Source organism: Phaethon aethereus (assembly GCF_964289735.1).
Source record: "Phaethon aethereus genome assembly, chromosome: 14".
Lineage (NCBI taxonomy): Eukaryota > Metazoa > Chordata > Aves > Phaethontiformes > Phaethontidae > Phaethon > Phaethon aethereus.
Window position 1 is genome coordinate 15,257,884 of NC_138590.1, and position 26,623 is coordinate 15,284,506.

At 48.6% G+C, this 26,623-nt stretch overlaps 1 protein-coding gene across 2 annotated transcripts in view; it reads left to right on the forward strand.

The window, feature by feature from the left end:
- MGAT4B (alpha-1,3-mannosyl-glycoprotein 4-beta-N-acetylglucosaminyltransferase B) overlaps nucleotides 1-26,623 on the forward strand; it is a gene marked incomplete at its 5' end in the record, with an annotated part of 52,567 nt that overhangs the window by 8,743 nt on the left and 17,201 nt on the right. The window lies entirely within an intron of this gene.

Here is a 26,623-nt window from a genome sequence, read left to right on the forward strand (position 1 = left end):
AAAAAAAAAGGAAATGCAAATTCTAGCGGAGCACAAACTGGGTCGTTCGGTGGCTGAAATTCTCAGCTTTGTCGTGCCAGCGAATCTGCGTGAAACATGTATTTTCCCTGAGCTGGAGAGCTGACCTGGGAGGGGGAGGTAAGCACCCAGGATGGTGGATGAGCGCAATTAGGACATGAATTGTGGGTTGGCTCCGTATAGATCAGTTTGTGTTTTGTTAATGTCTGGTTCCACCCTGTCTGTCTGTTTTATTAGATTAATTTATTACTTTCTGAAAGTGCCTCTCCAGTGAGCTAAAATATCTATTTACTGGAAGTATTTGGTTACCATGAAGAAGTGTGTTTGGCTTGTGTTTGGCAAATATTAACTACTTTCTTCTGTTTCTTTTGCAATTTAATTGTCTATTTATCTTGGGTATTGATTGCTGAAGGCCTTGGTAATTATTTGCTGATTTTGGAAATAATGATTTTAAAGGCTCAGATTACTTTTGTAATATTAATCATTACCTCGATGTGCTTGCCTCAGAGGATGGGACCTCTCTGACTGCTCCAGTTGCAATGTGGACATTTACTGTCTGAAACTATGCCGCTGCCTTAAAATAACAAAATCGTTACCGGTGTTTTGATTCCTGAAACTAAGCAGATATTTGCAGAGACGCAAACCTGGCAGTCGCAATTAGCTCACAAATTTGCTGTTCCTGTTGGCGGGAGGAGTGGCCAGGTTCTGCAGTCAAATAAAAAGATAATTTTATTTACTTTCTGCTGTTTCACTCGTTCCAAATTAATTTCATGCCAAATTGCTCTCAACTCCAGCGCAGGCTGGCTGGGGAAACGGCCGCCCCTCTGCAGTGGCGTCAGGGCAGCGGCGCGGCTTTGCTCTGTGGGAGAGAAGCAATACCCCGAAAGGGCGTTACACCGGCGGGGGGATGCGCTGCCGTACGGCGGCACGTCTTGCTTTGGGGGAAGGTGAGAAATTGGAAAGTCTCTGCTGGGATCTGAGTAATCGGCACCTGCTATTACCGTGTCCCTCCTCCTCCTTTTAATAGCTTGTGTATAAAGATAACTCTCCTACAGAGCTCATTACACAGCCGTAAAGCGTGCTTTTTTTAAAAATACAGGCATTCCTGTTCGTGTCAGGCCTGAATACCTACCTCCTCATGTCGCTGTAAGGAGGAGGGATAGTTTTGGTGTCATCCAGGCGCCTTTCCTCGCTGCTGGGCAGAGCCGGGGATGCCCGTGGGGAGACGAGCCGTCCCCTCGCCATGGCTGGGAGGAAGGAGGTGTAATTCTTCCACGGGTACAAAACCTGGCAGGCGGTTAAGAGCGCTGGGAGGGGAATTTCGTCGTCTCGTTTAGGCCTTGAAGCAGGGGATTGTGTTGGCTGCTGAATGATGTTGGCTTTATCTCCATCGGAGCTTGCACAGTGACATAGATTACTAGAGAGCACGGAATGCGACGTTTAGCATACGCCCCTGGGATCTCCAGGGCAGCGAATCCCACTTCTTTCTCTTGCGTGAAGTGATTTGTTTAATTGGTTTTAACAGTTTCAGCCTTGCTTTTTTATTAGTGGATTGTGGTGGAAAAGGAAGCCGGAGCGTTTTTGGATCTTGTCCTGGGTAATTTGATGACTAAGTCCTGTTGAGCTTCATCCCCGTGCGGGTGCCGTGGTGCGTCTCCTGCAGGGGATGTGGTGGGAAGGGCTTCTCCTCCTCCTCCCGAATGCATGCGTCGGGAAGGAAGAGGAGGAGAGGGCAAAATCATGTCCGTGACAATTGTTTTCTGATTCTTTTCATCACCTTGCGGAACGAAAATGATAAAAGGAGCCTCAGAAAAGAGGCCATTGCAGCAAGCCCTGGCAGGGGTGTAATCTCTTTTCTTCATACCGAGGTATAAAGATAATTCCAATCGGGATTGAAACAGTGGATGGCAAATAATTCTTGAACAATCCGCTTATGGTGTTCCAGGATGCGAATGAAAACCACTAATGGGATAAAGAAGGATCTAGATAATTATCTCGGCTGCATTAAATCCCGACCTTTCAGGAGAGTAGTCTTGTGTGGACACTAATTTCATGTGTATGAAATGCTAAAGCTGACCAGATGTTTTCATAAGTTAGCCAATTCCAAAACAGTCATCCTTGCTTGGTGATCATCTATCTTTTATCTACCTGGTTGGTCCTAATAAATCTGATTTCAGGTCTCCGCTATCCTGTTTCCTTTTTTCCCCCCTCCCTACAGCAGGCTGAAGCTGCAACACGCATTCTCTCCAGGGCGGATTTGAAACCTCCTTCATCCTTTTCCTTTTTCATTCAATCTGCTGTTTTGGGAAACTTCCTGGTGGGTTTTTTTTTCCCTTTTACAGCTGGTAACGCTGTTAGTTTAAGTCTGACGGAAGAGCTGCTTGCCATATTAAGGTATGCAAGATACTGTTTAATTTGATCCATTTTTTCCCCCCAGCAAGAGCTCTGCATGGGGGATGGCACCGAGCTCCAAACCAAATCCAGTCGTACAGTCAGTTAATGGGGCTCTTGTTGTAGGCTCTTTGCTGCCTTTGTGTTTGAGCCTAATGGACGTCCCATGGACGAAGCGGAGGATGGCAGGAGGAGAAAGGAACGGTTTTGCATTGGCAGCAACTGTGACATTTGGATGAGGCTGGATCAGTTAACAGCGTTGAAAGATCTGTGTTTCGGGATCTCTTTTCTCTATGACCGCGTGGTCAGAGGAAATCTGCTGGTCGGAGGTGTGAGTGACAGAAATGCACTTCTGAGAAGCAGCTGGTTCTTCATTATGCCCCACCAGCTGCAGGCAGCTGCCTTTGCCAGCTGTCAGAGCCGTTTCTCTCCGGCCTCGCAGCGGGCGAAGTGAGGCATGCCTGCGCCGGCCGCAGCACCCGACAGCGGGACCCAGGTCTGGGGACGTGAGCGGCGACGGCTGCCCATGAGCCATCCTCCAGCTGGAAGAGGAGGATGGGCGGGCAGCATCATCCCTTTGCACACTGGAGGACAGATGCTGTGCACGGCTGTCTTGTTGGGGAAGGACTCCATCATTCACTGCAAAGAGAGTGCCCAAACGTAGTTTCTCAGCAGTAGACCCTCTCAAATCACAAGGTTCCCATCTTTTCTTGCTGGCATGGCAGTACGGTTAAAGTTCAGCTATCTTTTGGAAGTACAGAAGGGTTTCCTTGCTTTTAATGAGAAGCCAAACAGGAAATGCTGTCCTGTCCAAGGTGCACTTGGGTTCCCGATCCCCTTCATGTGGCACAGAGAGGTTACAAGGGCCAGTCTTGCACTGAAATCCAAGGAGTTGGAACATCTATTTTTGCTGTGGGCTGGAAGTTGCTCTTGACACCAGTTTTGCCATTCACACAACCGTGAGCTGTGACTTGCCTGTCCCAAATGGAGGATGTCCTTAGAGGCACACGAAGCTCAGCCCTTCCGTACCAGGCATGGATTTGGGACAGGAAGGCTGCAAGAGGGTCTGATACGCAATTACGCACACCTCAATAAGGCACTTGTCTAGTAGGGCTGTGTGGAGAGGACGGGATGCATGGGATCCTTGCTGCGCCTGGAAGGCTCTTTAAGAAATTAATTACATTTAAGAAATGTGGTCACCTTTCATCTTGGTGACATGCTGCTTGAACAGCAGCTCTTAAACAGAATTGCTTACACAGAAGAGTCAGTACAAAGGTTTCTTTATAGCCCCGTGGCTGTAGGAGCAGGGCTGAATTTAACAGTGGTGCCTGACACAGGCTTTCGCCCTAAACCCACCATCATTCTGCAAGAGGAGTCTGGCGAGGTCTGGCAGTTGACCCCTAGAAATGGATCGATTGCTGTGTAAGGCAAGATACCCATCTTATCTCTGAGAACATCAGCCCTCCTACACGCTCTTGACTTCTGCAGAAATCTTAACGGGGTTTTTTACCTGGTTCTTGGTATCCCTGCACGCCCTTTGAATGAACCACTTGCTAAGAAATCTCATTACATGCTCCTCGTTAAAGGTGTCTGGTTCGCTGAGTCGTAGGTGCCAGTTGAATTCTGCTTTCCTCAACCCTGCGCTGTGATGAAGTGGTACCTGGAGCTGTTGTGCCAAGCGTTACCTCCATGGAGCGTAATAAACTATCTCCTATATAAAATATAATGAACTGTGAGCTCTACCCGGAGAGAAACGGTGGTTTTTTCCGGATGTCCACAGAGCTCTCTGTGTGTGCATTGTGCAAGTCGCTTGGGAAAGGCAGGTATTTCACGTCTCTTCGGAAGTCTGTCGATCTGGCAGATCGCTTAGCCCGAGTAGTGTTGTCTGTTAATAACTTCTAAACTGCAGGTCAAGAAGTATTGCTGTAATAGTTACAGGTCGAGCAAAATGATGACCTTTTAGCACCTTATAGCAGCTGTGGTCATCAAAGGAGGTGTTTTACTGCTGGGATTGAAACTTGAAGCACTCGTCTGTCGATCCAGAGCGCTCGTTAATTATTCTTAAAGCCTTCAAACTGAAGGCGGACGTTTCTGCAGCTACCACTGATGGTCACCCCGTGGTGCTCAGACGCCCCAGCCAAGAGCAGGATCCTCTCTGGGGTGCCCTGAACGTGCTGGGTGCCTGGGGAAGCCTTCCACGCGGCTTTACCGTGAGCGGCTGGGCTGGGAGAAGGGGGTCGGGGTAGGTGGGGCAGTCGTCAATGGCAGAACCGGCCATTTTAAATCCACGTCTGCTCGTCAGCATCGTTTGGTGGCCAAGACTGCTGCAGCGCTGGGGAGGAGCGTGGGAGTCGTCTGCATCAGCCTTACGGATTCGGCAGAGAGGAGGGAAGGGGAAGATGTTGGCAAGAGCGGGATCGTAGGTGCGTAAAATTTGGATTGCCAAACGGTGCGGAAAAGGTCAAGAGCTTTTTTTGTCTGCTGGTGCGTGGTGTCGCGCACAGGTGCGAAGGCGTGTGTTTATTTGTGTGTGTCCTCTTGATTAGTTTGGCTTCCAAGAGAAGTCCTTATCTTTTCCACTGCCAGCTTCCTGGGTTGCCCTCCTTCCCTCCGCTCTGCCTGCGTTCCTTGCCGTGATTTCAATTACTTATAGTATTTCTGTTCCCCTTACACTACTCCACTGCGCGTGCGCCATTTAAGCAGCCGCCCCTTCCCAAGCCCCTTCCGCCGAGAGGTGGAGAGACGATCCCTGTGCATACAACTCCTTAAGAGCAGTTCGGGGCTCCTCAGTATGGGCAACTATGTGAACGTAAAATTGCAGTCGGATCTTATCTTATGGCAGGTTTTGACTGCGGCTGGTGAAAAAACGATCCGCTTGTTCATGACGAGTAACAGGAGGAAGCTGCTGAGGGTCGCAAGGGGAGAGGAAGAAGAGTTTTGCAGAGGATCGTGCCCCCTTTTTTGGTGAAACTTAAGCAGCCTAAAACAAGAGGCGTATTCTCCTCTCACTTACATCAGTGTGCATCCGGAAGAACCTCGTTCAAATAATTTCATTTCTTTTCGACACGGGCTGGTGTCACAGAGAGGGGAGTCTTTGGTGGCAGGGAAGCGCAGGCTTACCGGGCTGGTCTGAGCTCAGAGCCGAGGCTGGAAGAGGCAGGTCTAGCTATTCAGTTCATTTTAGCTGTTCATTTTTACCTCTGCAGTATCAAGCTTAGAGAGGAAGCAGAAAATATTTGTTTAAATCCCTTTCTTCGTTGCTGCCATGTCCAAACTGAATTAACTCTCATCCGAAGGAAGCCTGCGCTATAGGAAACATCTGCTGCGGTCCAAATGGCGTTTGAGGTCGGAATTAAAATGTATGTAACTCTTCAGCAGTGAGCGATGAATACACAAATCCTGTTCTTTGCCAACAGTTGTTTTGCAAGACGTGATTTGTACGCTTCCCTTGTACCTGTGCGCTTACACGAATGTGTTAGTGGAATACGAACCAGCACAACGTGTCTCAGGAAATAATGGTTATAAGGTGAAGCGGCTTCCTAGAATGTCAAATAGTTCCTTATTTCAAGCTGACGTTTGTTTGTTTATTTGTCTGTCTTCTACAAACAGTATTTCTGGAGTGTGCTGGTAATTGATGTGCGGGTGCGATTGTATTCACGGTGCATCTGTGTCGGAGGGCAATATTTATGTGCGATGGCTGCTCCCTGAATTATTTGTTCTCTTGGCTCCTCCATCCAATGAGTTTACGTAAGCTCTCAGGGAAAGTACGAACAATTTTTAGAGCTGCTGTAGATACAGTCCTTACAGATTTTTTCGATTGTGTAACTGCAAAGAGCTTTTGAAAAGATAGAACAAGTTTCAAGTATAAACGGACCACGGAGATGCTGGTGCTTTGCTGTGTTTAATGAGCTTACAGTCTGCTGAATTAAGGAAAAAACTAAAGCTCCCGTTTTATGGAGTATTGTCTGAGGACTGGGACTCTCAGGCTGTATTTCAGTGCCTAGGCTTCCTTCTGGCTCCTTTTGGGTAAAGAGCTTCCAAGTTTGAAAAAATTGTTCAAGTTCTTTAAATTGTGTCCTGTCTTTCAGTGGGAATTGCAGAGATAATTGCAAAATAAACTGAGGAGCGACTGACAAAAATGAATAAGCCAAAAGTTCGGGCAGGACTCGGTGGTACGTGCTAATGCTGCATTTCTGGTGCACAGTGGCAAATGTTGGTACCGTGTGTATTTCAGGGGTTAGTTACATGATACTGCCAAATTCCTGATGGATTAATGGGTGTTTTGGTTCAGACCGACAGCTCCTGAGGCCCCAGGGCAGCACGGTGAGGGTGGTGGCACAGGACTCCGAGACGTGGAGGTGAGTTGTTTAAAAGCAAAGTCCTCCACGGAGTTGGCTGGGTATCATTCAGCCCACTGCGCAGGTGGGAAATCAAGGCACAGGAGGGGTTCCCAATCTGCAAGGTGCCTAAATCCCTTTAAACCTCCCTCTGACCATCCCTCCCGCAGCCCCTCAAACACAGAAGCTGTGTCTACAGATGGATGGGTTTGTGTTTCTCTGCCGGCACGTTTGCTGGCAGAGAAATGCCATTTATTGGGTTGCTCCAGGAGGTCTATGCTTGTTCTGGGCTGGAGAGTGTTGGGGGCTTGGGGCAGGGGCCGCGAGCGCGGCGGTGGCTGCTGGGAGGCCAGCCAGACACCCGCGTACCCGGGGCTGAGGCGCTGTATGTTCTCCAGCAAGACTCCTGGTGCCAGACAAAACACATGTGCGGGGGGGCAGACGTTGCCCAAGCGGCTCCGGGAAAGCAGCAGTTGGCCATTAATTTGCTCGGAGGTTGGGTTGGGTGGATTGATTCTGCTGCTCTGGAAACCCAGGCAGATGGAGGAGCAGGAGGACGGGGGTGGTAGGTCACACCAGAGTCTGCTGTCAGTGCAGAAGAAAGAGGGAGATTTTTATGTTTTGTGGCGCCTCTTTTCCTACGTTGGAAAAAGCTTCCTTTTTATGTGCCGTGTAAATGCTTTATAGCCCGAGTGCTGTGACTTTGAGTAGTTCCTTGGAAATTGATGGTGAATTTTGACCACGTACAGCTGGTTGCATTTGACCACGTACAACTTCTCCAAGTTCCTGAGGATTCTGCTCTCAGTTTGTGATGTTGGTTTTTTTTTTTTACTGCTAACTTCTGAGTATTGGCAGGCTCACAATCACTTTTTTCCCCTCTTTTTATTTTTTTTGTTTAAGCTTGGTTCCCCTAAGGGACTGAAGCCATGTCCTTCTTCCCAACAGCTTTCAAACTCCTGGTCTCGCTTTAGCCCAGTTGGGCTGTGGTGTGGAAATCCCAGAGGTCGTCGAAAATCCTCCAGATACTTTTGTAGGTAGCCAGGAGGGCAGAAGAGAAGGTCTGTTGGTGGTTCTACCGGAGGATAGTATGAACTCCTCTGTCGGGCGTGGGTGAAGCCGTACAGAAGGCGTTTACCTTCATAAAGCCCCAGCCACAAGAAATGCTTTAATCAAAGCTTTCGGTTGAGTACAGGACGCCCAGATGTTGGGTTCCACCCCAGGGAGGGGTGCAGTGGGGTGGCCATGGCCAACGCTGCTCTCGCTGCCGGGTCAGCAGCTCAGCCAATCCCTCATAAAGTCCTGCCAAGTGCAGAAAAGAAACAAGACCAAGTGGGTGTTTTTTCCTTCTCACACCTCTAGCAAGGGTTGGAAGTAACCACGGAAAGAAAATAATCTTTTTTTTTTTTTTTTTGGTAATGGGACCATCCATTTCGGTATTCCTACCTATGGCTAATGCCTCATTCTCTAATTTTCGTTGCTCCGGCTGCTTTGTTTTTCTTCATTGCAATCAAGATAATGCAGTGCAATATTGCACTAAGAATCTCAGCTATTCAATTACCTTTCAGAAGTTGACTTAATTGGCTCCTTAAGTGATAGCTCTCTATTGTGTGCAATCAGCACGACTCAAGGAGGGAGCAGGAAGAGGATAAGGACTTCGTTTCTAATCAATAAATAAAGGTCTTTGAAATAATACTGTTTGCAATTTATATCACCGGTTAAATTACGCAGAAGATGATCGTCTGCGCGCTCCTTGCGGAGCACAGCTATAACAGAGTAATAAGCCTTTGCTATCAGCAAGCATGCCGACTATTTTACTCTGTGTTTTCAGCAAATCCAGTTCTCCCCTTGGATTTTTTTTTTTTCCCCCCACAAGTATTAGAGAAAAAGACAAAATAAAACTGCGGCAGAGCCTAGCACAGATGGTTTGGGAAAGTCTAATATGTAATGACTGATCATTTGTTTTGCACCTCATGAAGTATGCAAATGAATGTGATACCTGATGATAAATAATTCAAAATGGAGATTATAGATGGAATAAATATATGGTAAACCAACTTTAAAAAAAAAAAAAAAAGCAAACCCAAAAGCCTAAACTCTCCTTCAAGCTGTGATCCACAGGCACGGCTGCTTCTTGGTGCAGGTTTGCTCCAGTGCTTGACTCCAAGGGGCTTTGGGCCAGCGGGATTTCTAGAGTTTGCAGCCAGGGTTTGGCCAAAGCTACAAATCTCGGGAGCTGCTGCCCTTGCACAGCTCTGTTGCACCTCAGGTATCACTGAGCTTATTCCTGCCTTGCTTTAGGCAGCAGAAAAGCTTTGCCAGGCATGCCAGGTTTCTTTTAGGTAGATACACAGCTGGATTTTTTTTTTTAATTCTTATTTTTTTCCTAGTTAGTAGGTAAAAGTGATTGGCTGCTTCATACCTTTTTAAAAGCTAAAGTTACCGATCATAATTAATGATTTAGGCCTAGTTAAAAGTATCCTGAATCCAGAAAGGTCTTCCTAAGATTGCAAGAGGCACAAGAGCGGAAGCCACCCTCACTCCCCTGGTGCCGCCGCTGCCTGGGACAATTCCGGCTCCCGTTACTGCGGTCCCCTCCCCAAATCCATCCCCTTCCCAGGGCGCGGGTGGGTGAGCACTGCAGGTGCGGAACGGGATAGAGCCCCGGATGACGTTTAAGCATCCAGCACGCTCCGGGGTACGGTGCGTCTTTCTGCACGTGCCGGGGGTTCGTTTCGTTTGGGGAGCAGCCGAGGGACGTTCTCTGCAGTGACGGGCTGGCCCCGACCGCGCCGGCATTTAACTGATCAAAGACGCAGCTTCTTCCTTTGCTCCCCATCCTGGTAAGCGATGGATGATCGTCCTTCAGCGCGATGTTCTTGCTGCGGGGGGGAAGGTAGATCTGTAAAATCTAGATTATAAATCTAGATCAGAAGGGCAGCGTTAAGACCATTTCATGTGTCGGCTTGTCGGACTTTTCCCAAAACTGTGGCGGTAGATTGAGCTTGCCCTTCTATCAGCTGGAAGCGGTGACGCTTCGGTGTCCCGGTCCCGCTCAGCACGAAGCGTGTCCTTCAATTGCCAGCGAGCTTCTCCCGGCAGCCGCTGGCTGGTGTCCGGCGCCTTCGTGCCGAGACACCCCGACGAGGCTGCGCTTGTCGGCGGAGGGCTGGCACGGTCCCGCCTCGCTGGAGAAGTGGAACTGAACGGTCGTTTTGTGATGACAGTAATCGCAGCATCCGTGTAGTTTCACCGTTCGGGTGTTTTACCGATGATGCCAAGCGCTGGGTTGATTCCGTGTCGACTTTGCGGAGCGCCGCGGCGCTGGGCAGCTGTGCAGCAGCTATTTGTGAGATGCAGTAACTGCTGGTTTGCTGGTCATTTTGCCTCTATTGAGTTAAGCACTATAGAGGAAGAAGGGCAAAAGAAACAACTTTTTTTGCTGTAAATTTTCTCTGTGGCTTCTTTTGATCCTGGGAGGGGCTGTTATGATAAAGTCTGCTATATTTTCACATCTGCCCACGAAGAATGTAGGATTTATCTTTCAAATGAAACTTGTTTTGCTGCGCCACCAGGAGGGTTGGTTTTTTTAGTGGCTATTTTTGTGAAATACAACCTGAGAATTTGTGTTGGCTTAAGACTTAAAATGTAGCCAGGGGACGGTGGAATATTCATCTTTATCGCATTTGTTTCTCCCGTAATGAGACGTTACTGTCTGTCGTAAAGGAAGCGGACCTCGAGCCCAGGGAGCATGCCCAGTTATTTTCTGCTCGCTTCATCGCGTGCAGACCTCCCAATTTTTTATGTGCGTGTGCTTTTCTACTTGTTTAATCCTGCCAACTGCTCTTCTGGTTGGAAATCCATTTCTGTAATGCTGGGTATTACACAAATTTGTTGAAGCTCTTAATGCAGGTAACGGGGGGGTGAGGCTGGTTTGCCCAACCAGGCTGTGCTGACTTTCTGCTTTCTGTCAGTCACACGGAGAGCTTTTACGCTGCAGCGCGCTAAGGGCATAACATGCACGCAGTGAAGAAAAATAAAGTTTAAGGAACAACTGGAGTGCTGTAAACATCGCTTGGATTTTGATTTACAAAGTCCAAGCACAGCACAAATTGTATGGCTCGCTGTGCCCTGTGGAAATCTCTCTTTGTATTCTGTTTTTTGAAAAATTTCCATAACTAGTAATCCTGGGATCGTAGCAGAGAGCCCTTCTGCGAATAGGTTTTTGGTCTCCGCTGCTGTTTACTGTTACTCCGCAGCGCGGTAATGGAAGCTCCTCGTTCACAGGAATACTCGTAACGAATTGCGGCGCGGACGCAGGCAGCGGAGCTTCGCGGCGCCGGATTTCGGGGGTTTGTGTGCACGGCGCTTTGGGGAGCAGAGCTGGGGCGGGCGAGCGGCGTCGGCTCTCGGCGAGCGCCGCGTGCGATGTGCAGCGTTTGCGCAGCCGTTCCCAGCAGAGCTGAGCACATCCCTGCCCGTCGTACTGTTCTGCTTGGTTTAATCCGCTGAATTTAGCCGTGGCGCTTTGCCTGGCGGAGCGCGGTGGGAATGTTGTCAGCAGTGGCAGAGAAGGATGCCAGGCTGCTTTTTTTTAATTATTTCTAGTGAAGCCATACAAAGGCTCACGGCAAGGGTTTAAGTAACTCTCAAGCATGCACGTACCCTATGTTTAAGCAATGGAGCAGGCGACCCGCTTAAAGTTTACTGTGAGTTTCTATGCTTGGGTTAACTTCTGACTTAACTATCCAGTTTTATTAAAAATAAAGAAACCAAATAATTCTGGCACACTTTGATAGCTGCAGCGTTTGGAAACTCCTCGGCTTCTCTCTCCTCTCTTTCCTGATTTCTTCCCAAGAATAGTTGCAACATTTTTCTTTTTTAGGACTTTGCCCTAATAATTACATCTGTGAAGATCCGCTGGGATGGGTTATCCCACAAGCAGGATTATGCCCTTAAATGGAAAATAAGCCGCTGCAACAGCTAAGGTTTGGGAAAAAATATTATTGTGGGAAAACTAAGTTGCTAGATGCGTTATTCTGTGTGGTGGAGCTGCATGGTCAGGAAATGCTTGTTAGTGAGGGGAGGAAACGCTCACGTCTTCTAAATGCTTGCTGAATTCCTTTTAAATTGTTGTTAAAATAGGAAAACATACCTCTAATAAAATACCATCTAATACAGCCTCTGTAAAAAGGACGGGAGGCGTGAGAAAACATTCGAGTGAGATGGGGAGGCCAGTCTTGCTTTATGAACTCTTTATTTGCTGGCTTCTGCTCCCTCCCTTTCCCCCCAAGCTGGTGCAGGTCCTCTCCAGGCTGCCCGACCAGTTCCCCGGCCCCGCTGCCTCTCGGCCAACGATTTCGGCTAAATAATCCAATTAAGCTTTGCAGCTTATATAACTCTCTTGGCTTGAGGCAGCAGCCGGACAGACAGGGATACAAAACACATCTGGAAATAGTGTACTAAACATGCTACCGCGGCCGGAGCCAAAACGATTCGGACAAATTTGCTCATACGCACAAGATGTCCTTTGAACAGCAAGACGTGTGCGTACGGTCTCCTTGCTGAAGAAGTTGAGGTTAGAAAATGCTCCTGTCCATGAATCGTTGCCCTGGCAGGGAAAGTTAAGTGGCTTTTCTCCTCTTCCTTTGCCTTTGGAAGGTCATCTGGCTCTTCCTCTGGCTCCAGAGGATCAGCCAGTCCCGTAGTACACTGATCATAAATAACACGTATGTTTATGTATTTCAAAGGTGGAAAGGACCCCCAGCATCAATTAGTCTGACTTCTTATCTGATACCCATCACAGGAGTTGCTTTTTATTTAAACTGAACTGTGACTTGGTGTATACCTGGAACAGAGCTCAGAAGAAACAATCACGTTTTTTTCCTGAGAATTCATTATAACCCTGGTAATTTATGCTAATGGTTAATCACGCTTACTGTTAAAACGTGGGCATTTTACATCAGCTTGAGGGCTGGGGAGAAAGAACTTGGTGATTCTGTATTTCAAGTAGTGTGCCCAGCCACAAGCTTAGAAAAAAATCCGTGCACGTTTTAGCACTCTCAGCTGTCTGTTCTCCTGTTGATACCCATTACTCTCAGTAGGGAAGTTACGGGCATTAGCTGCGGAATGAATTTCCCTTCATGTGCAGTGATATGGTCTTACAGCTTCATTTTATAGTCTGCTGTCTGGTGTTAAGGTAAAGAATTTATTTGTCTTTGCAGGTGTGCAAGGCTGATTTAGCACTCGTGTCCTGCCCACTCCTGGGTGCTTGCAGGGCTGCCTGCCTGCCGGCTTCCAGATCTGTGCTGGGGAAGGGGTGCAGAAATGCCACCCCCAAAATCTGATATGCCACACACATACAGAGCTGCTGGGCTTGTCCTCGGGAAAACGTGTTCAGGGAATCAGCTACAGTCACCGTGCACTGGCCGGGTTGCAAATGAGTGGTGCCAGAGCTGCAGGGGTGCTGGAGCCGGCTTGGCAGAGGGTACATTTTGGTCCCAAGAGGGGATGCTGCTGGGGCACAGCAATGCCAAAGCAGCACTCTGTGGCATCCTGACCCCACTTTGGCTTTTGAAGTGGTTTGGCCACTTCTGGGCAGTGCCCAAGGATATGCAGCCGGGCAAACCCCACAGCACCGGGGAGGTGGTGCAGTGCCGGGTGGCTCTGCTCGAGGCTGTCCCGGTCTGCGCCAACATAGGGCTAACAAACACTCGACCCACACTGACAACGTCCAGGATGCCTTCAGTATCTTTGCACTAGCAGGACTTACTGTGGTCTGTTATGGAAAACTTAAGATATTTCTTCCAGTATACTGATTTATAAGGCTGTCGGAATGCCACTGCCCTCACCAGGCTTTGGACATGGCCATGGGAGTCTTCTGTGAGTATCTTTGTAGTCATAAATACCAACATACAGCGTCATGATCTCATAGTTTCTATATTTTGGTTTATTCCATGGTCATGACACTAAATAATGAGTTCCCCAAAAGAAGCTGTGTATCTTCTCCCAGCCTGTGACAGAGTTGGGGCTTGCCCGTCTGTGTTGCTCCTGTGCAGCCGTGGGTTTGCTGGAGATGATGAAACAGCTCTGCCTCCACTTCTTCCACATGGCTACTGTATCGGACAGACTGACCACCCTCTCGTGATGTTTTATCCCTAAAGAAGGAGAAAATTGGATTAGGTTTTTTGCAGCAACGCAGTGGTGATCCTGGGTAACAACGCTGATCCATGCACGGGAAGCTTTGGGAAGCCGGGTACGAGCGTAAGTTATTAACAGGGGACTCGCCCAGGGTGATTTGCTTCATGGACATCTCATAAAGGCACTCCAAAGGGCGAACCGATCGCTAAACGTTTCTTTACGTGCTCAAGTGACAGCTGTTAGTGCTAGAAGAGGTGCCGAGCGGCCCAGGTGGCTGGAGAGGGACCGTTTCCAAAGCGGTGGTCGGATGCATCGGGGGTACCTAAAGCACCCAAGTGCAGAAGCAGCCTCCCTGGGCACTGCGGTCCAACAGTAAACCTCTTTGTACAGAGGGAACAGGGGCTCAGCTTGAGCTCTGAATACTCATGCTGCAAGTTTTAAGGGCAATTTCCGTCGGGATAGGTTATGCAGCTTGTTTTCCTCGTGCCGTGCTGAGCCTCGCTCCCCCGCGGGGGGATTTTCCCTGGGCTTTGACCTCCTGGCACCCCTGGGACAGCCCGACTGCAGCGAGCGGGGTCAGGCCCTGCACTCTGCCGCTCTCGCTGCTGTAGTTTGCTGTGATTTCCTGCAGTTTAACTCCTTCAGTACGAGCTGTGGCTTTGCGCAGCTGTGCTTGGGGTTCGTCTTGTGCAAAAGCCCTCTCCCTCCGGTGCCTTTGCCGAGCAGCCGCGGCCCCTCCGGAGCTCTGTGCTCTCTCTTGTCTCCCCCTCACACCTCCCCGAGTTTAAAAATGTCTGGGCTCTTCGTTTGAGCATCTCAGCAAGTCCTCCTCTCACGGTACAAAACCGACGGTCCATCGATACCCTCCGGAGGAGCGGCTGGGGACGGCGGCGCTGGCGAGGGAGCCGTGGCTGGCTGCTGCAGCGCGTTGCCCTCCGGACAGCCCCACTGAACGTCGCCCGGCCCCGGCTCCCGTGAGGACGTACGGCTGCACTGGTGCTTTCTGGGCTGCGTAAGATGCAACTGTTTTGTCATGGAAAACTGTCTCCATGGGCTCTGACGCTGCTGGGCGCAGCTTATGGGTTCCTGCGAGGAAACAGGGGCTCTTCTCCTTGCAAGCAGGCAGCCCGTCCATCTTGCGTTCTCCTTGCAGCACCCCGACATGCCAGGCTGAATCTTTCTGTAACATAGCTTCCCTCTGGGTGGAAACTCTGCAAAACTGAGCCACAGCAGCCCACGCAGCAATTAGCGTTACCTCATATATGGCACCAGTAAAGGTAACGGTGTGTGAAATACTGAAAACCCAAATGCATTTCAATAGGCATGTTTGAAGAAAATGAGAGGCGTGAACTGCGCATCTCCGCTCACAGGGAGCGTGAAGTGTCCTCTGCCAGGACTAAACAGCACTTTAGGAATAGTTGTGAAATTAAGCATAAATACCGTGGTCTTGTGGTCCCAGGCTACGGGAAACATACCTATTTTTGGAGGTGGTAAGCTGCATACTGTAAGGCTCGGTGCATTGTCTTTAAGCCATTAGGTAAACCTGACGTTGCAAGAAAGCAAAACCTCTAAGGATGTGGTTTCACAAGCCATTTAAAGTGTGCTCCATTTGGGCGGTTGTCCAAAAGGGCATCCTAGTTCCCGTGTGCTTCCTTTGCACCACTGGCTCAATCAGCAGGATGATCTGGCTGAAAATTAAGCCTGCAACGAGGATGCTTGATTTGTCCAGCTGGATCAGCCCACGGATTTGGTGGACCGTGGGGCTGCATGGGTGTTGGTGCTGCCCGAAGAGGCACAGCGCAGGGAGCACCCTGCCCGCTTCGGCACGCCTGGCTTGAGATGGCCGAAAGCCGCTTGTGCCACCCTGCCCGGAGCTCGGCACGGGGGAGCGGGAGATGCCAGTAACGTTTCAGAGCAGCGGCTTGTTGAGAAGCTTTTCAGGCATCATTTAGTAAGCGACCAAAGGTCTTAGCAGTAGGACACCCGCGCAGTCAGCATCCTCCTCCTCCCCCAGCTGTTTATCTGCTACCCTTGAAACGTCCTGCAGCCCCCACCTTGTGCCGTGCCATCGCCAGCATCTGTGCTGCCTCGCCGCAGAGCGGTGGCTGGGGTGACGCTGCTGCTGCTGGCACGGGGCTGGCTGGCAGTCGGATGGGGAACCACAGCCTCCTGGCTCGGGGTTATTCCCTGCCTTTTCCAACAGGGAAAAGTTAAATTACTGCAGGTTGCTGTTGCTGGCGAGTTGGGAGCTCCATTTTTTTGTACCTCCGGTGACGTGTTTTCTGCAAGAGGAAGAAATAAGGGGTGTTTTGCACTCTAAAGCAGGCTGGTGTGGTTTTGTGGGAGGGGGTGTCAGCTTTATTTGATAGCCCTTTCTCATGTTTTCTTGGCTGCTGAACGAGAAAAGGGAGAAGCGGGTCTTCCTACTCTTAGCGGTATATTTTTCTTCCCGGGAATTATCCTAGCATATAAAATGAAACAAGAGCCCTCAGATAGCATCAACACTTACAGTTGGTCTAAGTGTGCTATTTAATGGCAATGTCTTGTTTTTTCTCTGGAGAGAAGAAAATGTACCCCATTAAGTGCTCACGTTACAAGCCTGCACCCTGGGGGATAAATATTTCAAATATTAATGCTGAGTAATTTTTAAAAGGTTCTGTATGCATTTTATTTTAAGCAATCTGCAAATTATTTAAGACTACTAAAACAAAATGCGATTTGGATCAGGCCGGTATGCGGTGATTTAAAAATCTGCTTCTACCCACCAGCACAGCTGTGCATCCGATCGGGCATTGGTACAATAGGGAAATTGCAATTTCTTTTCTGCTGCAGGTCTGTAGGTAGACAAGCTGTACAATTTACACAGACAGTGGAGCGAAGGGAAGGCTCTAAATATCCTTTCCCTCTAATAGTCGCATGCCTTGCAAATGAGTTACTTTTCTGGAAAAAGAAGTCAAACCTGATTTGCATTGAAGTTCTCAGCTATTGACATCAGCGGAGCCAGGGACTCTAGCCAGAACTTCTGTGATTTCCTTGATATCCCTCTGACTTAGTACGTTGCTCTAACTTTTCCATATGTGTTCTCTGATTTATAACACAGCGATACTTTATTTTGCTGTTGTAAAATTCTTTCATACACTCCGCCGTGCCAAAAGCTTCATGTGTTATTGATTAAACAAATTCCCCCTGTTCCAGGATTTTGGCTGTTCTGAGTCTGGTGGTAACTTTAGCGGAATGACAAGTGCGATGGTCAGCCATACAAGGAGGTGAGGAAATACAATGTCCCGGCACTTACTGCACCTAATCAAAAAACTATCCTTCAATTTGCAAAGCTATCCTTCAGTTTGCAAAGTGGAACTGCTTTTTCCACCCACCGCTGCTGCATCTCTCCCAAGATGGGCTGAGCTCGTCCATCACTGCAAAGTGCCGGTGGCTCGTGGTCATTTGGGGGGGGGGGGTGGGGGGGTGATGATGATGTTGGATTTTAGTAATGCTGGGAGGAGGATTAACAAGAATTTCATTTCGACTCCTTCACAAGTAATTAGTGACAGCTGCTGCTAGAGAAAGGGCGTGATGATTAACACAGTGACCTTTGCGAAGATCAACTTCCCTTCTTGGAGGGAGTCATTTCGGATGGACTTGCGAGCCATTACCGCTGCGGCACAGAGTGGGATGCGTGGGTGCTTTGGGCTTTGGTGGAACAAGGTCTCTGTTTCACTATTAACATAATTAGGTTGTAATAAAAAGGGGTTTCCTGTTAGGCTGTGAGGAATTTGCTCTGCTTCAGGTTTTTCTGCTTTTTTAAAGGTCCAGAGCTGGGCCTTACCAGCACCCCCAGGACGGCGGTCCTGTGCGCTCCAGGCATCAGCTGTTTCTTTGGGGTTGTTTCGGTTCATGGGATTTTTATTCACTGGCTTTGGAACTTGTTGTGAGAACAAGGTGAAAGGGAAAGAAATCCAGTCTGGAGGTTTGCAAGTGGTGACAGCCAAGCAAATCCAATTTGGGTTTTTACTGCGTGTGCTGGTTTGCAATTCAGCGTGAAGCTGACGGCCACAAGTGACAAGTAAAAGAACCCATGGCACGGCCAGCGCCGAGACCGATGTGCCGGGGCCTCGACGATACGCGGACGGGGCTGCTGCAGGTTCCTGCAAGTGCATTTTCAGTACAGGAGAGCAACACGCGTTCCGCTGCGAGGCTGTTCCCGCTGCCCTTAGGTGCATCCGAGAGCGTTTTCCCTGCCCATGCCATGGAAGGATGGTACATTAGGCAAATGCATCTTCTGTTGAACCGTGCCCAGGTTTCCTCGGTCAGGACTGACCACGTGGGCAAGCTCCCAACCTTTCCCATTCCCTTTTTTCCCCCCTTTCTTTCCACCCCTCACCCAGGTTTGCCTGGGTGATGTCCTCACTTAAAAATCCTGTAGAGCTGCAATTATTTCGAGGTTTAATGACCCATGATTTCTGTAATGCTTTATTTTGTTCACTTTCAGCATGTTTTTATTCCCCAATCAAATAAAGAGTATTAAAAAACCCACCAAGAGCAAAGCCCTCGCTTTCCATTTGAGAGAAAAATGCTTTGAAAGCTGTATTTGTGCTACACAGGTAAATAATTAGATTGCTAATGAATTAGCTTCGCTTTGAAGACGAAAGCTGCAGTGTTCCTAATTAAGTTGTGAGCAGAGACACAGAAGTTTGGGATCTTTCTCCCAAGGAATGGGGAAAAAGGGGACTGCCACCCCGGACGAGGCTGAGGACCACCGGTGGGGCGGTGACTTACCCCACCTTGGTCTCAGCCCCATCTCCTGGTGCCTCTGTGCTTGCAGCACCTTCCAGCTCTTCGACGTTGTTTAAATTCCTCGTTTCAGTGTTTTTCCATGGCAGTGAATTCAGAGAAATAATATACTTTCTCTGTGCAACACATTTCCTTTTATCAGTTTCAGATTAATATTAGAATTTAATGGTTACTTACTCCTATATTTTGAGACAAGGAGAATGGAAGTCTGTGATATATTTTCATTATATCACTCTATTTTATATGCTTTTCATCATGAGCCCTATTATTGTGCCCATCCTAAGATGGTTAATCTCATATATATTTTTTTTCCCTCACAGAGCAGGTTTTTTTTTTCAGGTCTTTGATCATTCTCATCACCCTCTTCTAAAGCCCCTTTTAAGTTTGTAATAATACTCTTTTTCAGATGAGGTGAAAACTATTCTGGGATTAGGCAGCATCATTTTGTTAATGTTATAATCTTCATGCTATTATTCCTCATCCCGTTCACTAAGCAGACTAACATCTTGTTTGCCTCCCTCTTTATCCCCCCTTTTTTCCCTGGATTGCTACTGCCTGGAGAGCAGCATCAAGACACTCTGATGCTCTGGTTTCCTTCCTAGTTAATCTTGTTAATTAAGAACCATGTGAAAAATACCTTGATTCCCCCACGATTAACTGCATCTATCAGCTTTGGCGTTCATTTGCCATTTTGTTGCCTTTTCTCCTGGCATTTGCTGCTTTTCTGGTTTTGACAAACTGTATTTGGCTACTTCACAAATTCATAGAATTGTAGAATGGTTTGGCTTGGAAAGGACCTTAAAGATCGTCTGGTTCCAACCCCCATCCACGGGCAGGGACACCTTCCACTAGACCAGGTTGCTCAAAGCCCCGTCCAACCTGGCCTTGAGCACTCCCAGGGATGGGGCAACCACAGCTTCTCTGGGCAACCTGTGCCAGTGCCTCACCACCCTCATAGGGAAGAGTTTCTTCCTTATATCTAATCTAAATCTTCCCTCTTTCAGTTTAAAGCCATTACCCCATGTCCTGTCGCCGCATGCCCTTGTAAAAAGCCCCTCTCCAGCCTTCTTCTAGGCCCCTTTCAGGTACTGGCAGGCTGCTATGAGGTCTCCTCGGAGCCTTCTCTTCTCCAGCTGAGGAACCCCAACTGTCTCAGCCTGTCCTCACAGGAGAGGGGCTCCAGCCCTCTGATCATCTTCATGGCCCTCCTCTGGACGCGCTCCAGCAGGCCCATGTCCTCCCCAGAGCTGGATGTGCTCCAGGTGGGGTCTCACGAGAGCAGAGACAAGACTTCTCCTTCTCCAGATCCTCACTAAATCTATTAGGTGGTGGGTTTAATACCCACCCGTATGGCTTCCTCTTGATAGTTAACCTTTTGCTATGATGAAAAGTCACTATTTAATTCCATCTTCTTTCTCTTTAGATCAATGGCAGTGTTTGCCCTCTTCCCTTCTGCTCCTTATTTTGCAGCAAAACGAATTGCCATCTGATTTCTCCGTTTCGTTAAATCCCTTGAGCGGGTTGATAAAACCCCAGGAAAAATTGGAAGGACTGGTTCCTTTTGCAGAAGCTGACGGTGGTTTATACCTACCGGGAATTTCCTCGCCTGCCAGTGCTTTTGTCTGCGGCAGGGTAAAACCCGGGGGTTCGCAGTGGTCTCGGAGCTCTCTGTACTCTTCCGCGTGGTTCACCCGCGGAGCTGGGTTCAGAAGGAGATCCCAAACCTGCGCTGCAGGTACCCGAGAGCGGGCTGACGGCTTCTGCTGCTTCCTCTGCCCTCGTCCAAGGTGTGTTCGGCATAGGTGGTGGGCATCGCTGTTTGTTTTCGTAATTTCGGAGTTTCTATATTGTTGCTTCGGAGCCTGCATCCCTCCTGCAGCTCCCTGGGGAGCTTTTTGGGTCTGGATGCAGGCACCTCTGTGACTTGCTCTCCTCCTTGGAAGGGGAATTATAATGTTCACCATCCCCATAAGGGGAAAACTACTCATCCCCATCCCTGAAAACTTACTACTTAGGACTTTAAAAACAAAAAAAGAGCTTATTTTTGGATTTTGGAACTGGATTTCAAATGCAAACAGTTCCTCCTACTTTGGAATAATAAGGTGCAGGGGATATGTATTTTCCTCTCTCCTTCTGAGGATGTATGTGCTGAGATGACATTAAGCTCCAGTGAAGAGACGTGCAACAGGAATATGATCAAAACCTACTCCTGCAAAAAGAAGAAACGGTGACTTAAGGGTGCCCGTGTTCCCCGGGTGGAGACCGTCAGTGGAGAGATGCATTACATTTCTATCTCATTACGCAGAGCTGCTGAAGGTGGAAATGCTGTTAAATACACCACGGGCTCTTATTAAACAGCTATATTAAAAAAAAAGCCCCCCACACACAACAGATTGCAGCCAGTGGAAACACTTTCTGTATTTCAGGATTATTTTTTCAGACAGGCTGACTTTTAATAAGCCTCTTGCGCCGGCTGATGTGTTGGCGCAGCGTGACGACGCTGTAGCGGGATGCTCAAACCCAGCAGCCGACCCGGGGGCAGCGTGAAATCTCCGCAGCGCTGGGCTGAGCGGCCGGGTGGGCGCTGGATGCGAAGGATTGCTCCCGCTGCCATCGCCCACCTGGGCAGCCAGTGCCTTTTACTGGGTTTGGAGGCTGGGTACGGGCTTTTGTAACATGCCATAGACCCTGATGCTGCAGAGCAGCGCTGCGTCTGCTCGGGACGGCACTTGGGCACAAACTTTAAGTTGGAGCGTAGCCACGGCACCGAGGCGTGTGTCGGGGTGGTGGCGGCATCGGAATATGTTATTCGGCCCCGATTCAGGATAGCACACGCCGTAGGTAGTGACTGAACTGAAACAAAGCGTAAGTAAAGCGCAGAGGCTGAACGTAAGGAACTAAACCATAGCTGCTGGTTTTGACGGCTGCTTTGGCCGCCCGTGCCCATTGTGCCCCGTCCCTGGGAGTGCCCGAGGCCAGGCTGGACAGGGCTTTGAGCAGCCTGGTCTGGTGGAAGGTGTCCCTGCCCGGGGCTGGGGGGTTTTAACTAGATGATCTTTAAGGTCCCTTCCAACCCAAGCCATTCTGTGATTCTGTGACTATGGTGAGTCTGGGACTTGTCCCGTCAGTGCCGGTGCCAGCACCATCTAACAGCCCCTTTGCATTGAGCTGCGAAACCCGGGTGCCGCCTCCTTCCTTCCCTGGTCCTGCCCTGCCTGCCCCCCTCCACGCCTACAGCTATTTTCCCGAAAATAATGAGCTATCTAGTGGCACTGAAGCCTCCACTTTCCATGTTACTTTCTGTCTTGGTGTTAACTACAAATTATAACATAATATGATAAAAAAACTTGGAAAAGTTTATTAAAAAACTTTTTCCTTTAAAACCTTTTTTCCTTTGAAGCCTTTTTTTCTTTAAAAAAAGTTCAAAGAAAATTGTAATAAAGAAACTCGAGGTGTATTTTTAGAAGTAGCGGCTAGAAAATGTCTGGTTTGACTCAGTATCCAGGTGGTTCAGGAGACACTGGAGCTGTAAATGTCACATAATGTTTACTGAATAAAGCATCCGTGTTTGCTGTGTGGTGATGGCACTGCTGAAATGCTCTTTCTTTCTACGGGCATGAATCAGCCCCTGACGAGGTAGATGCAACTGCTGGAGCCTTTTGGGAGGTCCACCCTGCCAGATAATGTCCCCTCCCTGAAGTCTGGCCTTGACTGTGTTTGATTTGTTGCTCGGCATGTCTTGGTGCTCAATTCCTTAATGCAAACCAAGTTCTCGGTGGCTACGTATATCCTAAGCTGACAAAATATTTATGATTTTAAAAGATGAGTCTAAGACTGGGAACAATGGTCTGCTGGCTCATGGAATGGGAGACAGTATGTCTCTCACCTTGCTCATCTTACAGGAGCACAGTTGGTGTTTCCTTACATTTGAAGGAAAAGACCTGCTCATTTTTCATCCTGCCTGGCAAGGATGGTGACTTTTGGGAAGGTATTTTGGATGCTGAACTATCCTCTCTTTTTCTTTCTGCTACTTAAGACGATATTTTTATTGTCACAACTTACCTGTAGCTCCACGTACCCCAGCAGAGTCACTTCCCTGTGGAGGGGAAGTGACTTTTGGGGACTTTCCCCATCCCTTTTGGGGGGGATGCTTTGGGGTTTTGTTTATGGTGTCTAAAGATTTGTCTCTTCTTTCTACAGCCAAGTAAGCAACGGGCAATATTTTGCTTTTCATGGTATAAAACGTTGGTTGCGGAGTTACTGCCCATCCCTACGTACCTGTGTGCAGTGTCTAACACCTGTGTGCTACACTAGCCGTCAGACTCCCATGTAAAGCAGGACTATCTTTTTCGCATCTCAGGAGCTGAATTTAATTCACCGATACAGCACGGTAACTCTTTATATCCATTTTAATGGTCCGGTGAAATTCTGTTAGCAAAAAACCTAATGAATGTTGCAATTCAATCAGGGCAATCTCGAGTGTAATGTGTGGAGCAGTGCCAGCATTGTATAAATCATTAGACATCAAAACCTAAAAAAAAAAAAAGAAAAAAAGTCCCTAATCATCTTCTGACTCCAAGAGCTCCTGTAAACGGCCGGGGACGAAGCCAGGCGTGGGCAGCGCAGGCGCCTGGCTGGGATGGGGACGCAGGCGAGCTGGGGTGGAATGGCTCGCCAGCTTGATTCCCCGTGCTTCACCGGCTGCATTTTTGGGTAATGTAGGTGCCATAGCATGGGGAGGGGGTTGTTTGTGTGCTCTGGAGTCCCCCCAAGCCCTTTGCAAGTCCTGAAGGGGGAACAGTTATTAATTAAATGGGTGCTTTCAAAAAACGAAGGGGAACAGTCATTGCAGATAAATTTTCTGTAGGCAGTTTAGTTTTCTACTCCAGCTTCATTTGCATGGTGAATTGGGGACTGTCTACACGTTATTTTGGCTGGTTTGGCCCTGGGAACTCTTGCAGAAAAAAAAGATGCGGTTGTGCTCGTGAAGCCAAGATTTTATAGAGATAAACGGTCTAGAGGTTTGGGGGCAGCTTTTAGTTTTTAAACAAAGTCTCTTGAAAGGCTTCCTAATGAGAGGCAAATCCAGCTAGCAAAGGCTTTGCATTTGCTTTTGGAAAGATTGAACTGGAGGGAAATCTCTGGCTTTGGCCATGGGTCTGCTCTGCTGGGAGAGGTTATCTGCGGAGAGCAAAACCCAAAGTAATTGATCCTGAAATACGGACGTGTTTAAAATGCACCGCGGGCTCCCTGGGAGGTTGGAGTGCGATTTGAAAGAGTAATGCAGAATACAGAATTATAACATTCCAGGCTGTATATATAGATATACATATACGTATATGTGTGTGTGCATGTATATGAATGACCAGGTGAGATTTCAGGGTGGGGGTTCTATCGGCACTGGTCTGATTTTATCACCACCTGCTGTTTTAGGATCAGATTAGGTATTTTGCCTTCACTCAAAAACTGAACATGGTTAAGCAGAGTGGACACAGATGTCCCAGCCCTCACCTCTGCTGGCAAACGTGGTTTGCACTTAATAGTCACTTAAATAAGAACAAAGCCACAGAATTCTCCATCATGGAGAACTACGTTTTTTTTAAACGGATGCTGTCTTAGGTGGATGAAAACCTTTGGAAAGCTGCGGAGCCCCTGTAAGACTCCTGGGGAGCAGCCCATGAGCCTCACCAGCGTGTGCACATCCGCTGCGCACCACTGCATCCCGGCTGCTGGGAGAGGAGCCTGTTCAAGCCATCCCTGCCCGCTGCTTCACCACCGGTTCACGATGTCGCTCGGCAAACCCAGCGCAGAGATCTCGGCTGGAGACCCCCAGCTGAAAACGTGAAGCTTGGCAGCTGCGGCTGGGCACAACCGGGGCGAGAGAAGGGAGCGGAGGCGGGAGCCGTCGGTCGGCAAGCGATGCTCAGCCAGACGCTTCCCATGGCCGCTGCCCCTCAGCCGCAGGCTGCTCCCCGCCCAGGGATACGTGCCCCCAGATCTGCTCCAGTGGTGCCGCTGAGCACCGCCTGGACAGACGGCGGCCGGCACTGCCTTCCCTGGGCTGCAGAGAGCTGGCTTGTATGAAGCTGCTCGATGCACGCCTGGAGCCTTACAGGCAGCCTGTTTCTAAAGACGGCTTGTGGAAGACCGCTGAGTGCAAATATTAGGCATGGCAAGGTGTGAAATGTGCTCTTTGCAGGGCACGGGGCATGCACAATGTGTGCTGCAAATACTGCAAGTCCCCAGTCTTTCTTTATTAAACCTGTGTATTTTAAGCCCAAAGCGATGTGTTATCTCTCAAGAAAAAGTAAGCTGAGTCTTTTTTTTAATATAGTTATAGCTAGGAGTTTTTGTCCTGCAGCGCTTGACTGTGGGGATATTTTAAGAGCTCTGCTATCTCCTGCTAGGAGGGAATACAATAAATATGTAGATGGGGAGTGCTGCTGCTTTGAAAGGTAAGTAAAGGGTCTGTGCTGAACTGACACTAGCTGAAAAATTTGTTCAGCCTAATTAGCAGCAAATCACTTCTGTGTCCAGCCTTGCTTGTAGAGACGGGAGCCAATTTCCTCCCCCCCTTATCCCCTGCTACCTTCCGTGGCTTTTCAGAGCCCTCCCTGGCCGAGCAGCTGAGGGTTTCTGTGAGGATGGCAGATCTGCATCCACGTGTCATTGCAGACTGACGAGTGCAAAATGGCATTACTGGAAATTCATGGGAAACTGTACACCCATCTTGGGCTTTGTCTCGGACTGTTCAAGCTGTCACCGGAACCGGTCATGATCAATCAGCTTTTAAATTTCATGAAATTTTAATTAAAGAATGGAAAGCCTACGAAGACATCATAGGACAAGAGCACTGGAAACAAATACAATTTCACTTCCAACCATTAGCCAGAAAAGCAGCAAATGGTTGACTGCACATCACCGTTGCAGTCTAATGAAAAGTACAGCTCATGGCTTTGGTGGGCAGGTCATTAGTGACTGAATAATCAGTGACATTTCCCTTCTAAATCTGACACAAATGAAGTGCAGTGCTCTGGAAAAAGCCATTAAGTGTAAAGCCTTGTCTTTACTCTGCTCCAGGTATTGCAGAACAAGATCTAGTGGCAGCCTTTAGCTGTGATTTGGCTTTGATAGCATCCACAGGATAGTAACCGCCCGGTATGCCGAGCGCCAAATGCTTACAGCCTTGCACAAGCATGGTTCCTGCCATCGTTCCATGCAAAAAACGGTGAGCAATACTTGCTCCTCACTGGTGTTCAGATGCCACTGGTAAGAGATACAGGTAGGAAAATTTCTAATCTAGAGTACTGGAAAGCTGAAAGGTATATTCTTATCTCTGAGAGGTACCAGCAGGTAAAGGTAGCTGGACTCTGGCTCATCGTGCGGTCAGTTTAAAGCCTGACATCCTCCTCTGAATTCCCTTGGCAGCTCCCTAAGCTGGGTGTTAACCTGTTTTTCTGTAAATTTTTAAATGTCTTCTTGCTGGGCGTGGAAAGCGAGTGGCACCGCACAGGAAAAAGGAAGGACTGGTCTTGTTTATGTCTATCCCTTGACTTTCTCTGAATAAGGTGTTGTCAGATGGACAGGGTAATCAAATGGGTGTAACTTCCTCTGCTCCCTCCCCATGTGCCAGTGGCTTTGAAAGTAATGCTGAAAGGTTAATAGGAGCCAGGCTTGGGGGAGGGTCCCTTGTGTGGAAGCAGTGAGTCTTTAAGAAGGTTTTTTTTGCAGGAGACCCCATGGGGGAAACTTTTCCTAGGCAAAAGCACCGTTGGGAGCTGGACTGGGAGGCACTGTTGTCTTGGAAACTGTGCTTTGGAGCTTGGTGTGTCTGATCTCCAAAATTCCTTTTTCTTTATGGACCCCAAATTAGAAGTTGTCGATGCAGTCAGTGTATCTTTTATCAACAGCTCTGATTTATATTTAGCCCTGTGTTGGGAATTCCCCGT